Source organism: Vulpes lagopus, chromosome 3 (assembly GCF_018345385.1).
Source record: "Vulpes lagopus strain Blue_001 chromosome 3, ASM1834538v1, whole genome shotgun sequence".
NCBI classification, from domain to species: Eukaryota; Metazoa; Chordata; class Mammalia; order Carnivora; family Canidae; genus Vulpes; species Vulpes lagopus.
The window spans coordinates 42,942,985-42,958,051 of NC_054826.1; the positions used below are offsets into that span (position 1 = coordinate 42,942,985).

Sequence of the window (15,067 nt, forward strand, 5' to 3'; positions counted from 1 at the left end):
AATACTTGGGATCCCTGGGTGGCGCAGCGGTTTAGCACCTGCCTTTGGCCCAGGGCGCGATCCTGGAGACGGGGAATCAAATCCCACATCGGGCTCCCGGTGCATGGAGCCTGCTTCTCCCTCTGCCTATGTCTCTGCCTCTCTTTCTCTCTCTCTCTGTGTGACTATCATAAGTAAATAAAAATTTTAAAAAATAAAAAATAAACAATACTCAAACAATAAACACAGTAGCAAACAAATCAGGATTCTAACAGAGGTCTGATTAACTTCAAGTTATGTGCTCCCTTTTTGCATTATCCTGTGTTTTTCCTAATGCAGAGTTGATAGTTATGAAAACATATCTATGTCCTTCTTTCTGCATACCTACTATCTTTATGTAGAGGTTTGGATTCTTGCAACTGTAAATTGTTCTTAGAACTGTGAAGTAGGGATCCCTGGGTGGCGCAGCGGTTTGGCGCCTGCCTTTGGCCCAGGGCGCGATCCTGGAGATCCGGGATCGAATCCCACGTCGGGCTCCCGGTGCATGGAGCCTGCTTCTCCCTCTGCCTGTATCTCTGCCTCTCTCTCTCTCTGTGTGTGACTATCATAAATAAATAAAAATTAAAAAAAAAAAAAAGAACTGTGAAGTAGTGAAGCCTTGAACTCAAATAGCAACTTATATATAACATGGAAAACATAGAGCATGAGAAAGAAATGAGAATGTCCATTATAACCTCAGCATGATCTGAAAGAGATCAGTATTGTCTTTAGCATTCACAACCACTGAGCAATGCTCAGCAAGGACCTAACCCTTAGGGATAGTGAGTAGTAGGTCATGTAGGCTGCACTCCATGCACTTCATGTACTTTGCATTCCCTAGAGCAGTGTGTAGCAAAACTCCTCAACCTAAATGCAGACATCTCATTTACAAGTCATTGGTGGGCCAAAGGTGTGGCCAGGAATTAAGTCAGGAAAAACAGAAATGAAGAAAACAGTAAAAGTAGGCGGAAGAAAGGTTAGTAGAAACAACACAAGAAGGCTCCATTAAAATATTAAAATCTGTATGTGCTGACCAACAAATAAGTAGATAATTAGCTGAGAGAGAAAGGAAAAATAAAATGAAAAGGGGGAGAGGGGATGATAGGAAAGGATAAGAAGGACTACATCTCTGTGCTTCCCCTGTCCTTTATTATACATATAAAAACTAGCTGAGTTCCAATCTTACATTTACCAGTTATAATTATTATATTGCAAGCAACAAAGAGTGGGTAATGGTTAATGTAAAAAAAAAATAATAATAAAGGAAGTGATGAGGGAAAGCTATAGGAATATCCCGGTAGTTCAGCATACAGAAAGGAGCAACTCAGAAACCATAGTCCATTATGCATCTGGAGCAGAAAGACCTCTTGTACTCTGGCAAATGAAGAGCGATGAACAGTCTCTTCAAACTGCTGACACTGGGATGAATTTGCTTCAGCCATTTTCTGTCCTGAGTCGTTCAAATAAAGAGGCAAATACCGTTGAGTGTTTCATAGGATCAGCTCCTCCCAGGTCACAGGTTCATCACTTGGTAGGGAATGGGAAGGGGAGGCAATGTGCATTAATGGCAGTTTCCACAAAGCCAAAGTAGGGAGGTAGCTTCTTAAAGCGAAATCCTGGTGGTGGTATGAGAAAAACAGTTAAATAGATGTCAGGCAGGCACGGCCAACTGAGGTCTACCATAACACACAGCTGTGCCAAGTCCAAAGATCTCAGTTTTCTAACAATTCCTGTGATGGCAACATCAAAAGAAATTACACTGGACACTTGTAGAAAATGGCAAGGAAGAGTTTATCTAAGACTATTGCAGCAGGAGAAAGAGATTGGAATCACCTCCACTGAAACAATAAGCAGATTTTTTTTTTTTTTTAAACACTGAGGTAAGCTAATGGAAAAGTCCTGAGGACTTTAGGTGGGTGGTTAGGGAATGTGATTAGGCCATCTGTGTTTGTTAGTTGGCGCTCATTGAAGTTGGGTTCCTACCTTTGCACTCTGGGAGGTAGGAGCTCTGTCTTACTTGATTACATTTCAAAAAGAAAAGATCCCAAGTCCTGAGAAAGACATTCCTGTGTAAAGCTTTCAAGAGGTTATGAGAAGATTTACATCTAAAAGGACCAGGGAAGAATTTATACTTGAATGTTTTTTCAAGTAGATGCTCTAAAGAAAGAGAGGTCAGGAATCTAGAGTCAGAAATAAAGTTGTCTAAGGTTTAATCAAGCCGAAGGAAATGTTCAAGGGTTCTTGGTCAGTAATCATGCGCTCTGCTGATGAAAACCTATATCTGTTGCTTCCAAGTCCTCCTCCTGCGCTTCTCCTGTCTTTCTGCCCCTGCGTGCTGCTGCCTCTTACTCTGGTCCTCTCTCAGAATTCTCCAGAGCAGCAATAAGAAGCACATACTCCAGTGCTGGTGTATGTGCTTCTCCTGGAAGACCTGCAGGTAGAGACAGGGAATTGCAGCATCCCGGAGGGGAGAGAGCAACTGAAAAGTGAATGTCAGACAGCAGTACTTTTGAATTTAGTTACATGTTCATTAGACTTTCTAGGAACTTCTCAGGGGCTCTACCATATTGGACCCCAGTCTGCTACTGCATTGTTCAGTCCCCACCGAGGCATCCTTCATTCTCTGGCTTCTCTTTCTTCCAACATTCCCCCATTCCCAGTACACACAAGCCTCCAGGGAAAAGTAGAAAAATCTCATTCCATTATTATGCAAAGCAAATCACCCTTTCTTACTTTCAACCTCTCCCTGGCCAAGCCTTAGGACCTATCTGTGCACATTCAAATAAGAAGTTTCCTAAACAAAAGGGCTTTTGGGCCTGGTTTTCACATTTGAAAGACTAGCAAAAATTTCCTAGTTATATTTCTTCTGCATGCCTCAAATCAAATTCTTATGCTGGGTTCAAAATCCAAACAGCAGGAGTTTCATCTGAGGATATAAAAGAGGAAAGGGGGAAAAAGGCAATAGAAATTTTAGTTTTGCTCCTTTGCCCAAAAAAAAAAAAAAAAAAAAAAAAAAAAAAAGGTGAAGGTCTTGCTTATTTATTTATTTATTTATTTAGAACCTGAAAGAAAGAGGAAGATAGACAGGGATAGAGCAAGAAATTCTCCAAACCAAAATAATTACAATGGACATAAAGCTACTGTAACTGTGAGATTTATAAAATATTAATTCTTTTGCTTACCTGTTTATCTTATAATTTTATTTATTGTTTTCATAACTAAAAAAAAATATAAACCATGGCAAGATAGGATACCAAGTAAAGGATATGAGGTGCTCAAAATATGAAAGTGTCATTGATAGATAAACAGACAAAAATAGAGATTTGATAATCACTTGCTGGCATCTAAATCATAAAATTCCTGGACATTAAATAGAATGTGAAGATTATTGACTAGGCAAGTGACTGAATAATGACCTAAAAAGCATACCATGGAGAGTACCAAAGAATTGTTTTATATTACAAAATGGAAAAGATTTAGACCAGAAAGCAAAACAAAAGGCTTACACCACAGCAAATATTCCTAACAAAGAATATACCTAAGATATGAATACAGAAGACCTTACTGAAATGGTATTACTGATACTAGAAGCACAAAATGTTGTGCATGAGCCATATTTGGTGTGTAGGAATATTTAATTTGCTATGCAATTAGTAAAATTTGTTAAATTATATTTTTAATTTAAGAGTACAAACATTTGTAAAATTAAGATCAAGGTTTTCCTTTTATTGTTCTTAAGATTTTATTTATTTACTCATGAGAGACACAGAGAGAAAGAGAGAGGCACAGACATAGGCAGAGGGAGAAGCAGGCTCCATGATGGGAGCCACTCAACCACTGAACCACCCAGGTTTCCCAAGCTTTTCTTTTTTAATTGGAAAATACAACCATACACTTTTCTTTCTGCATAATGACCACTGGCTAAATACCATTCCTCCCAACATAGACAAGGCAAGTGGCAGACTTGTAGTGTGGCACTGATGACACAGAGTGAGGCAGATTTTCTCTCTCTCTTTCTAAGGAGATATGTCCTGTGTTTCCTTGGAGACTTGGCTACTAGCAAACTCTGTGCTCTGGATTAGCCTTTCTCCTCCATTTGGCTTCTTAAAACTCTCCCTAAGCCACTGGCTTTTAGTGGTCTACCTCTTTGGGGTCACATGGAATGTGATTTTTCATGCATAGAATTTTTTTTTTAATTTACTAAAGTTGGCTCCCTTCCTCAGAGTCTACATCTGGCCTTTCGTTTGCTATCAGAAGGGCAGTTTGCTTTGCCCCTTCTCCTGGTACCTATTGTTGCTGGCCTTGGCGTGTCTATAGACACTCCTAAGGACTAGAAAAAGGTTACATTTAACTTCCTCTTCATTGGAAGACATTGGGCATCTTTTTTAGTGAATATACTCATCCCCTGCCCTGTGAGTATATTTCATAGTACATATATAGTTACTTGATCAAAGTACCAATATTTGGTCCCGTCTTAACTCTCTAGCTCTTGAGCATGGGTCAGCTGGTCTTTTGTCTTATGGCATTTGCTTCAGAGTCCACTGGCTCCAGAGGCACAAAGAGGCAGAGGAATTATGACTATATCTCCTGTGTTTTTGAGCCACCAGAGTCTGGCACAAGCTTCCTAATGAATGAACAAAGACCCGAATACAATTCATTTAAGAATATGGGAGGCAAAGAGAGGGCTTGTTTGCAGAAATGATGATCTGTGCCTGGTTAACCACCTAAGCCACTTGTGCTGCTACATAATAACGCACCACTTCTCTGTTGAGTAAAAAGTTGAGTTGAGCTGGTAGAGAAAAATGTGCCATAGCAAATTGACCATGAATAAAACAAATTTACAAGTTTCTCCTGGGTGTCTGATTATCTAGAAATCTGCCAGGAAATTGAATTGCCTGTCAGCTGCCTAAATTATTTTACTCACTGCTATTGAAATTCTTGGTGGGATAGGTGTTTTAAAGGAAAAAATAGGAAATGAGTTGGAAATGATTGATCAAACTTGAAAATAACTGTATATAGAGTCGCTTCTTTCATGCAACAAGGACACATTCCATTGCATTATTTTGTCATCCAACCGAAGAAGAGAGAACCAAAGACAGGAGACCCATTTCAAATGGTACAACTATTTTACCTGGGTTTATGATTTTTTTGACGTGATATTGAGAACTAAGCACTATAATCAATCTAGGATCTGACTATATTGCTCACCTATTTCAAAACTAAGAGTGAAATTAATCCATCAATGAAATATGAATTAATGTAAAGAAGAGTAACACAGAGAGTACAATAGCTCTAACGTATACTATATTCAGGTCATAATGTTCAACATCCACCAACAAGCATTTTTTTTTTTTCTTTAGATGGTTCCATTACCTTCTTTTATTACCTGTCTCTTGAGGGCACTTTGGCCCTCATGGTTGTATTTTCTTTCATATGTCTTGTCCCACGCATGAGACAGATGTCCCTCATGTTTTTCAATACTACTTTCAGACTAGTCTTACATTTCCCTAAAAATCCCAATTTTGAAAATCAATCAGATAGAATCATCAGCATTTCTTATTATTCCTGTCAATTACAGCATCTCAGGTCAATTCTTCCTGTTTTTAGATAACTCTACCCCATGGTTTAATGTCAATGTCTTCAACACTACTCCTGTCTTAACTCATGGTAATAGATGTTCCTTCTAACACCTTAGATCCTCATTTTTAAAACTAATCTTCTTCAAAGGTTTGCATCTTCACCTGACTTCGGTTACTCATTCTCAAAGTCAGACCCTGTGACTATGTCCTCATCATATATAATCAACACCAGTAACTGCTACTCTTCAATAATAACAATTATGTGCACCAGTTCTCTGACTTCCGCCTTGAATCTCCCTCTAGCACTCTGCCCTCTTTAAGAACACTAGCATCTCCAATCCATGGATTCTGTTAACTTCTCATTGTTCTTCATCATTTAAAGTCATTACCTACCCCCTCTTCTCCACATGTAAATGCTATGGTCAATTGTTATAATCATTCCCTTGCTAATATTGACTTTCACTCCTCTTTTAGCTTATACTCAATTGGTAAAGCCAAAGTCCTATAAAAGCAAGCCTTCTTCCTATTTCATGCTTGTACCTGTGCAATTTAAATGCCATAGCGAAAAACAGATGATCACTCTGATTGGTCTCATTTAAGTTTTACAAACAAAAATCTCAGTTAAGATTATAATGGTGCCAGTTTAACTTCCTAGTCTAAAGGTTCTCCCATTCTCTTGGAAACCTCACAGCTTCTCTCTTGAATTCTCCAGTATTCCTTTCCCATGCTCATTCCCACCTAATTATACTGCTTCTTATCTCACTGACAAAATTGAACCACAAAAAGAAAATCTCCACACACTTCCTCTACCTCATCTACATACCTTGTAGCATTTCCAACCTATACTCTATCCTGCTGCCTGTTACCATAGCCTTTAGAGGAAACTAGTCTCTGTCTTGGGTGTTAGAACCTGCTGCTGCCTTCCCTGTTCCTTGTCTCCTCTTTTATTCATCCAGTTCATCAGGAAACTTTCAAATCTCTACCTCCAAATATATATCTAGTTTCCCACCATTTCTAATCACCTCAAAGGCTGCTACCACCTTCACCCTAGCCACTACCGCCAATATCTCTAATCTGAATTACTGCAAAACCCTATTCTTCTTTCTTCTGCTTTTGCCTGTTACCCATCTGCTCCCCTCCCACTATTCTCAAAGTCCATTACTATTCAAGTCTGATCATGTTGCTCCTCTGTTAACATCCTTCAATAGTTTCCTATTTTGTTTAAATGCTTTTATTGTTAAAATGGCCTAATATGACCCACTTTGTTTTCTTACCTCATCTTCTTTGCACCCCTACTCCTCCACTTAAAGCTTATGCCTTGGATGCTTCCCTACCTGGAATACCTTCCCCTAGATAGTTCCATGGTAAATTGCCTCACTTCTTTCAAATCTCTCTTCAAATGTGACTTCTCAGTTACCACCTATCCTGACCATTCTCTTTGTCTCACTTGCCAAGTGTCTTTGTACCCTCTACTTCTATTATCTATTATTCTGGTCTACTTAAACATTTTTTTGCCATAATATTTGTCAGCTTCTGAAGTATCAAATACCTTACTTGTTTAGGTTGTTATTTATCTACTCTTTTTAACTCTAGAATATAAATTCCTCAGGGATTGTTATCTGGTTTACTCACTGATATGGCCCAAATGGTCTAAGGCATCACTTGGCATATGACAGAAGATCAATAAACATTTGTTGAATCTATAAACACTTTTTACTGCTGATGCTCTATAGTGTTGCATGTTCAACTCTTGTTGGTTTGATTTATCTGTATTGTAAATAGAAGGGTATTCATATTCTTTTGCCATTTAGTAAGTTGAGTAGTATTTATTTTTCTTAGTACAATTATGCTTTATTTATATGCCAGTTTATGTTTTCTTATGTTAAAACACCTGGATTTTCTCTTATTATCACTCTTTTGCTTAAGATTATTACCTCCCATATAACTTACTTTGTTTTGAAATGCCTCATTGGTCCAGAGCTTCTTGGGCCCACCTTATAGACTACCCATATAGAAGGGATCTTTGAGATAATATATTCTAACTGCTTTATGCATAGGTGAGAGCATTATGACATAGAAAGATGAGCAATTTTCTATTATTTATTAGTGATAAAACTCAGCTTCAATTCTCCTGGTTCTATTCTCTTTTCACTATAAGCCAAGATAGCATACACATGATTCATTCCATATTCCCCTCCATTGACTTAAAAGCACAGCAATCTTTTGCAGGAGCAAGGCAATGGGTTTGGAGGAAGCAGGTAATAGAAGTAGGGACCAAAGCACAAATTCAGTCTTTTTTGATGGAGGAACTCAGACAATAAGCTCAAGACAATATATTCCTTGATATCACCTCAGAATAATGATGAGGAACTATGCTGGGACTCAGAGGATGATGGTGAAACCCAATGACCTCGGGAATACTAAAGCATTGTTTTCTAGGTCAGATTGGAAAACTTAAGTTAGAGGATGCAAGATGAATGGTGCCTATCATACAGCAGAGCATTCTAGGTTACTATTATATTGATGTTTATTTCTCTGAAGCTACTGTTACTTGAGCCCTTACTCCTTATCAGGTGTTGGTTGCCTTAACTCTCTCAGTACTTACATTAGATATTACTCTTACCCTCATTCTACAGATGGGAAAAAGGATATCCAAATAATTTAGTCATTTGTCATTTGTTACAGATATAGTAGGTGTGAGCTTAGCATAAATTTGAACACAGACCACTCTGTGAAAATGCCCTCCCCACATTCACTAAAGGAATGTATTTAGGACTGCTGAAGTATTTCCAGTTTCAAGTTGCAGTTCATTTGAAAATTGAGACAGGATCAAATCTATACATAGGATAAGATGCACACATTGATAAGGAAAAGCTAGAGTAAATAGGGTTACCAATAAAGTGGGATGATGATTTTAAAAATATCTTTATTTTTTAATTCCTCTCAAGCTGTACAGTTTTGAATTAGTAATATTATTTTGATTGAGAGACTCATGAAATCAGATAAGACCTAAGTGATATTAAAAGTAACATTATTCACAAATACCATTTGGGATCAGTGATTTCACCAACAGAGGCAATTCTTAATTTTGTCAATAAATCAATTTTGGGCCATCAGAGAACTTTTGGGAGTGACATGTGTCTTCCAAAATCAGTGTCCTTTGTCACAGAGGGGCCCATCTAATGAGAGGTACTGTGTTTCCACCAGAAAAAGCAGTTGGTTGCACATCAAACTGAATGTGGAATGATAGGGATCGCTGAAAATTTGCCGGCCTGGCAGTGAATTAGTTTTTCCGTGTCCTCAGGGATAGAGTGCCCTGTGAGAATTTGAACCTATCAGTTAGCTGTCAAATTTCATTTGACACCTCATCCAAAATTTAAAAGGGGCTGCCATCTGAAGTCAGAGATGTTCTTGGAGGAAAGGAAAAGGCTATTTTCTTATGGGCTAGCAGGATCGAAGCTGCCAAGTGCTTCTACTGAGGGCAGCAAACTGGCAGCCCTACGCAAGCAAACTTCGCAGATATTATGGCTTCCTAATGTAAGCAATTCTTTCTCGGCCCCTAAACTCATTTTCCCCCTCTCTTTTTTAGACAGAGGGCCCCCAGAGGCATGAAATCCCTCAGGGGACATTTAGCACAAGTTGCAGAAGTGCGGCTGGAGTGTCAGTTGGCAGAGGTTACAACTTGTAACTCCTTTGTTTCTTAACTGCAATTGAGTTTTCTACTCTCTCCTTGTCTTCTTCTGGGCATTGCTTTTTAATTTTACCCAGAATATCTTGCATACCCACCCCGTCCTTTCAAATGTGAAGATTTCATTTGGTTTTTTATTAGTGAACCTCATGGTAAAGTTGTTTCTGCATGTTCTGTAGAAGTGTTCCTCACTGGAGATGTGCTCACACTTGGCTGACAGATCACCCCCTGAAGTTGACGTTCTCTAATGCTCCCCATGCCCCACTTTCACCCTGTTCTGCTAACTGCTTTAAATGGCTTCTTTGAGTGAGGGCTTCAACAGTTTGGAAACTGCCCTGAGACAAGGACCCCTTGATGGATTCATGATTGACCTCTTGATTATCCATGGCCATTCGAGGAAGATTAAAAGGGCATGGCATGAGAGGAACATTAGCTGCAATCAATCTGCTGCTCCCTTCTCCTTCTTCCTTTCTCCTTCACACAGACTGATTCATCAAAGGACATTTGCAATGCCTCATTTCAGAGATCCTGGCTTCAAAGCCAGGCTTTATTTCACAAAGAGAAAAATACTAAAGTCTCTCGCTAGATCCCTTCAGGGCCAAAGGAAAAAAAAAAATCACCCTCTAATTGTCACATCTATGCTGGCTCTGGTTAAAAAAAAAAAAAAAAAAAAAAAAGAAAAAAGTGCATATGTAAGGGCAATCATTTGAAAAGAATAAAGGAAAAGCTGCTCACTTTTGTTTTATACCACCTTAATTTCTTTGTTAGTTTCTCTGTGCTAGTCACCTGTACTGAATCTGGACTCTTAGAAAACTACAGAGGGCATATAAAGGTTTTAATTTAAACATTAGCTTCTTAGGTAAATGAAGCTGCGTTCCTGCCTTTGCAATCTAATTCACACAGGGCCAATTTTATTCTTGTTCCATTATTTCATCGAGCTCCTGTGATCATAAGTCTCCCTTTGAAGTTGGTTGGAACTCTGAGCACAGATAGATTCCCTGGGTCTTGGAGTAAAATGAGTAATAGATCTGTAACCTCACAGTTCCTAAGGCTTGCTCACTTTCTCTCTCTCTTTCCCTGTGGTCCTCATTCGTGTTCTGGAAATGACTGGAATTTGTACAACTTCTGAAGTTTGATCTGCCACATGACTAGTTAAATGATAGGAATGTGGTGAACAATAAAACATATATACAAAACAAATTAAACTGAAGTTGTTTTATATATATATTGCTATATATATATTTCACAAAGAGAAAATACTAAAGTCTCTCACTCTCTCTCTCTCTCTCTCTCTCTCTATATATATATATATATATATATATATATATAGAATGAGAATGAGAGAAAACAGAATGAGAGAGAGAGATAGAACATTAAACTGAAACCAAAGTTTAATTTTTTTCAAGTTATCTTTTTAGATAGATTGAAGCTGTAGGTAAATATCTATACTATATCTGTCCCTGTCTATTATCGACCTATCTATCTATCTATCTATCTATCTATCTATCTATCTATCATCTATCTATAGAGAGAAAAAAATCAAAATAACCAAAATAAACCAAACATAACCCAATAACCATATATAATCCCCCATAATATGTGGCACTTTTGAAGATGTGATTGGTTGAGAGATCATAGAAGCTAAATTTCTGCACCAGATATAATTATTTAGTCAATCTTACTACTGGTCCCCAATTAGTCCTATTTCTAGTTTGGTGAGCAATGCCCCAGTTGATGTGATCAGTAGCCACTACGGGGGCCTGGTCTTCCCATCCCACATAAATTTATGAAGACAATAAGCTTATTATATGTTCTTATGATAGGAATAAAGAAAGATGCAGTGAGGTGTGGTGAAAAAGAAATCACTCACACAAAAGTCTAGAATAGAGTGCCAGTTTCAGTTTACCCAGATCTGAGTGGTATCTTGGTATGTGGAATGTCAGTGCTAAAACTATGAATCTCTGGAAAATAAGAATAATTGATCTGAAAGCTTAGATTCCAGCACATTTTCTTGTATATTTTTATTATCAGCCTCCATGTCTGTTTTCTATATTCTGTGGATAAGACTGGATAAGAGGCTTTAAAATTTGTAGTCAGAAGCCAAATCCAATTCACAAATCTGTTTTGTTTGGGCCACACCATGATGTGTGAGATTTTGCATTTAGATCTTGATTTCTATTTTATTGTTGGTATCTTGAAAGTAAGAAGGTATTGTAATAATGGGTCTACTACAGGTGTACCAGGCAATGGTAGTTATCTGATGTTGAACAGCATCTGCCCATAAAATATGGATGGAATGTATATTTTTACTCATTTACATTGGCTACTCAGCTCCTTTAGTCATTGGAACATGCAGCCACTGGACTAGACTAGTGATTGTCAACAAGTCTGCTTGAGGCCTACCTTGCATTGAGTAATAGCCTTTCAGCCAATGTCAGGAAGAAAGGTTGTTGCTTTTAATTCTTAGGTGTGCCCACATATTAAAATCATAGTGGCCTACAAAAATGCCCATCTTCTCCTTGAAATCCCCCAATGAGACTTAATAAAGTTTCAAGGATCTGGAAGATCTCTTGCAGCTCTAAGACTCTGTTAACTAAAAGGTGGAAATCGCCTATTTATCACCTCTCATTGAAAATACTTGTTATTTTATTCTTTTAATCACTGAAATACGTCCTACTTAAAATATGTCAGAAGTATAAGCCTAACCAGTTTACTCTGATTGCAAATCAAGCATTTCCTACAATATGCTTTTCTGAATTGGGAAAAATGGGGCTCTTGGAGATCAATATGTGGTATTCCGCATGTTGTGATCAATTGGTGATTAAATGAAAACGGTTTAGCTTAATTTGCTTTGAAAAGCTGTGCTTGTGCTGATAAAGTGTAGAAGTGTTTCTGAGATGAGATACAAGGAACAGATGTTTAGTATAAAATATTGATAGCACAGAGCAGAGATAAGCTCAGTATTTAATTTGTCTTAATATTTCCATTGCCACAAATTCAACAGCTTTTATCTTACTGGGTAATTACAACTTTTTCTGCCCCCCCGGCATAAGATAAGATACGCTCTTCCCCGTTTTCTGTCACATTTAAACTCTTTATGCCCCCCCTTCTCTCTGTGTTCTTTTTTTTTTTTCTTACCCTAGGTTGTGGTTCCTTTATTTTAATTTCAGTTACAATCTTCAGTTAAATGATTAGAGAACTTGTTTGTAAAAGTCGACATTTTCCTTGCCTTAGAGTTTTTAGGTTATCTATTCATGTTACCCTGTAAAAAGGAAGTGTCTGTGTTAGGATATAGGTTGGTGGCTTCAGAGGGCTACAGACTATAGAGATTCAAACAATAGAGGAGTTGGGTTTGGTCCTTCTTTTCCTATAACATTCAGGTCAGGTACAGGTCTCCACTCCATGCAGTCATTTAGGGATCCAGGCTGGCCTATTTTGACCTCTTCAGTGTATAGCTTCCTTCACTGATATACAGCTCATGCTCCATTTCTTAATGTTTTTCAGGCATATGGAAGGAGGTTGGGGACTGAATGGGTAAGTCCAAGGCAAGCAACTTGTCTTTCAGGAAGTGACCCAGAGGTGTATACATTAGTTCTGTTCTTTTACAATTGGCTTTTTGCAAACATGTTCACATCCAAATGGAAGGGAGGCCAGAGTCCATTTTCCAATGAAGAAAATTAATCTTCCTCTTCTAGGAGTAAGGCAAAGCAAATATGCTGAAAAACAGTCCTTCAAAAATCAAAATAAGCATCATAAAATAATATTATTGTGTTGCTGGAATAAAGGATATGAAGGAATGTCCAAGGAGCAAAGGAAAGAGGAACAGAGATTAAACAATGAACAGAGAAGAAGGCTGTGATCTGTAAGCACATATATTGGCCCTCCTGGGTGAATATAAACCCTTGGCCTACCTCTCATAACTGTTTAAGATGAAGCCAAAATGGGACTGCACTAGGCTCAAGTCAGTAGTGACCCTTGGCTCATGGAGAAAACTACTGAATGAAAGAGAATATCTGAAGAAAAACACCATGAATTTAAGCATTCAGATATTCCACAAATAAGAACAAATATGAACTTCCATTCAGATATTCCAAAATCTGCTGGAAAATGAGTGGCAAGGGAGCAGAAATATTAAACAAAAGATTTAGACCCTTGAGTACCTTGGATCTCACAATTATGAAATAGAGAATATAAAATGATCACATAATAATATGTTAATATATAAAATATAAGGTGGAATCACAAAATAAGGAACCAAAAAAGACTATAAAAAAGAGCAGAGAAAAAAATAAAATAAAAAAATAAAAAATAGAAAAAGAGCAGCGGGACTCCTAGGTGGCTCAGTGGTTGAGTGTCTGCCTTTGGCTCAGGGCATGATCCCAGGATCCAAGATTGAGTCCCACAATGGGCTCTCTGCATGGAGCCTGCTTCTCCCTCTGCCTGTGTCTCTGCTTCTGTCTTTGTGTGTGTGTCTTTCATGAATAAATAAATAAAATCTTAAAAAAAAAAAAAAAGCAGAAAGGCCTGAAAAAAAGAACCAAAAAGAATTTAAAAGCAGTAGACATTTTTTTTTCCTTAAGATTTTATTTATTAATTTATTTTTGGGAGTGAGAGAGTGCAAGCGGGGAGAGACGCACAAGGGGAGTAAGAAAGGCTCTCAAGCAAACTCTGTGCTGACAGCAGAGTCTGGTGCAGTGCTTGATCTCCCAAGGCTGAGATCATGACCTGAATGGAAACGAAGAGTTGGACATTTAACCAACTGAGCCACCCAGGGGCTCCAAGAAAATGATTCTTTATTTTAAAACAGATTTTATTGATTTATTTTGAAGAGAGAAGGAAACCGTGTGCATGAGCTAGTGAGGGAAGAGGAACAATAGGATAGGGGGAGAGAGAATCTCAAGCAGACTCCCCTCAGTGAGTGAGTGCACAGCTGGATGCTGGGCTTGATTCCAGGACCCTGATATGGAGACCTGACCATAAATTGAGAGTCGGATGCTTAACCATCTGAGCCATCCAGGTGCCCCAAGAAAGCGATTCTTAAGGTTACAAAAATAACTCAGAAAATAAAACAACAAAATAGTAACAGCAACATGTATATAAAAATGAGGCTAGCTTCTATATAGAGATAAGAAGTGACTTTGGCCACATTCGTTTTTTGGGATCTCAAGTAATTTCCATGTGGGCCCTGAACATCACATATTGTTTTATGAAAAACGTTTTCTGTGTCTCATTGAAGGAAATGAAACATATTCCTTCTTAGTAAGGCATTTTCAACTAAAACAACCCAAGTAGACAATTTTTACATTCTTACTCAAGAAACAGTTTTTGATCTTTGGAACTCCATCTCCATTTCAGAGGAAAGTATTTGCTTTACATTTGCATAACTAAAAGGCTCAGTAGATGGATTTCACAGAACAAAAGAACATTCTGCCTAAAGAAATGGGCACTGAAGTTTCTGACACTTGAGAGTTAGAAATCACTTGGCTCCTTTTAAATGTCATTTTCCCTTTCCCCACCCTCATTTGTATCCATCAAAGCTTGTAAAATCCTGGGTCAGAAGCCGCCCGGACACCCCACAAGCCTTGGTTTGAAGCACTGGCCACATTACTTTAGTGGTTCCTTGTTCTCAGTTGCATGAAATCTGGTAAACCAGAAAACTCAAGTTTAACAGGGAGGTTTCCTCCTCCTATTCTACATGGTACAATTGTGAAACTGACCAAAGGAGGAAAGTCAGGGATTTGTTTGTTTCAAAGGAACAATGAGGAAAGTATTCCTTGTGCTG

The 15,067-nt window shown here is 38.1% G+C and overlaps 1 protein-coding gene across 2 annotated transcripts in view; it reads left to right on the top strand.

The window, feature by feature from the left end:
• Positions 1-15,067, top strand: part of TENM2 (teneurin transmembrane protein 2) — a 3,550,639-nt gene that overhangs the window by 1,580,662 nt on the left and 1,954,910 nt on the right. The window contains exon 8 of one of the 2 annotated variants that reach the window (XM_041750467.1): positions 12,790-12,819. The exons of the other annotated variant lie outside the window; for it this stretch is intronic. The gene's annotated coding sequence lies outside the window, so the exon portion shown is untranslated. The remainder of the gene's footprint in view (positions 1-12,789; positions 12,820-15,067) is intronic. 2 annotated transcript variants of the gene reach the window in all.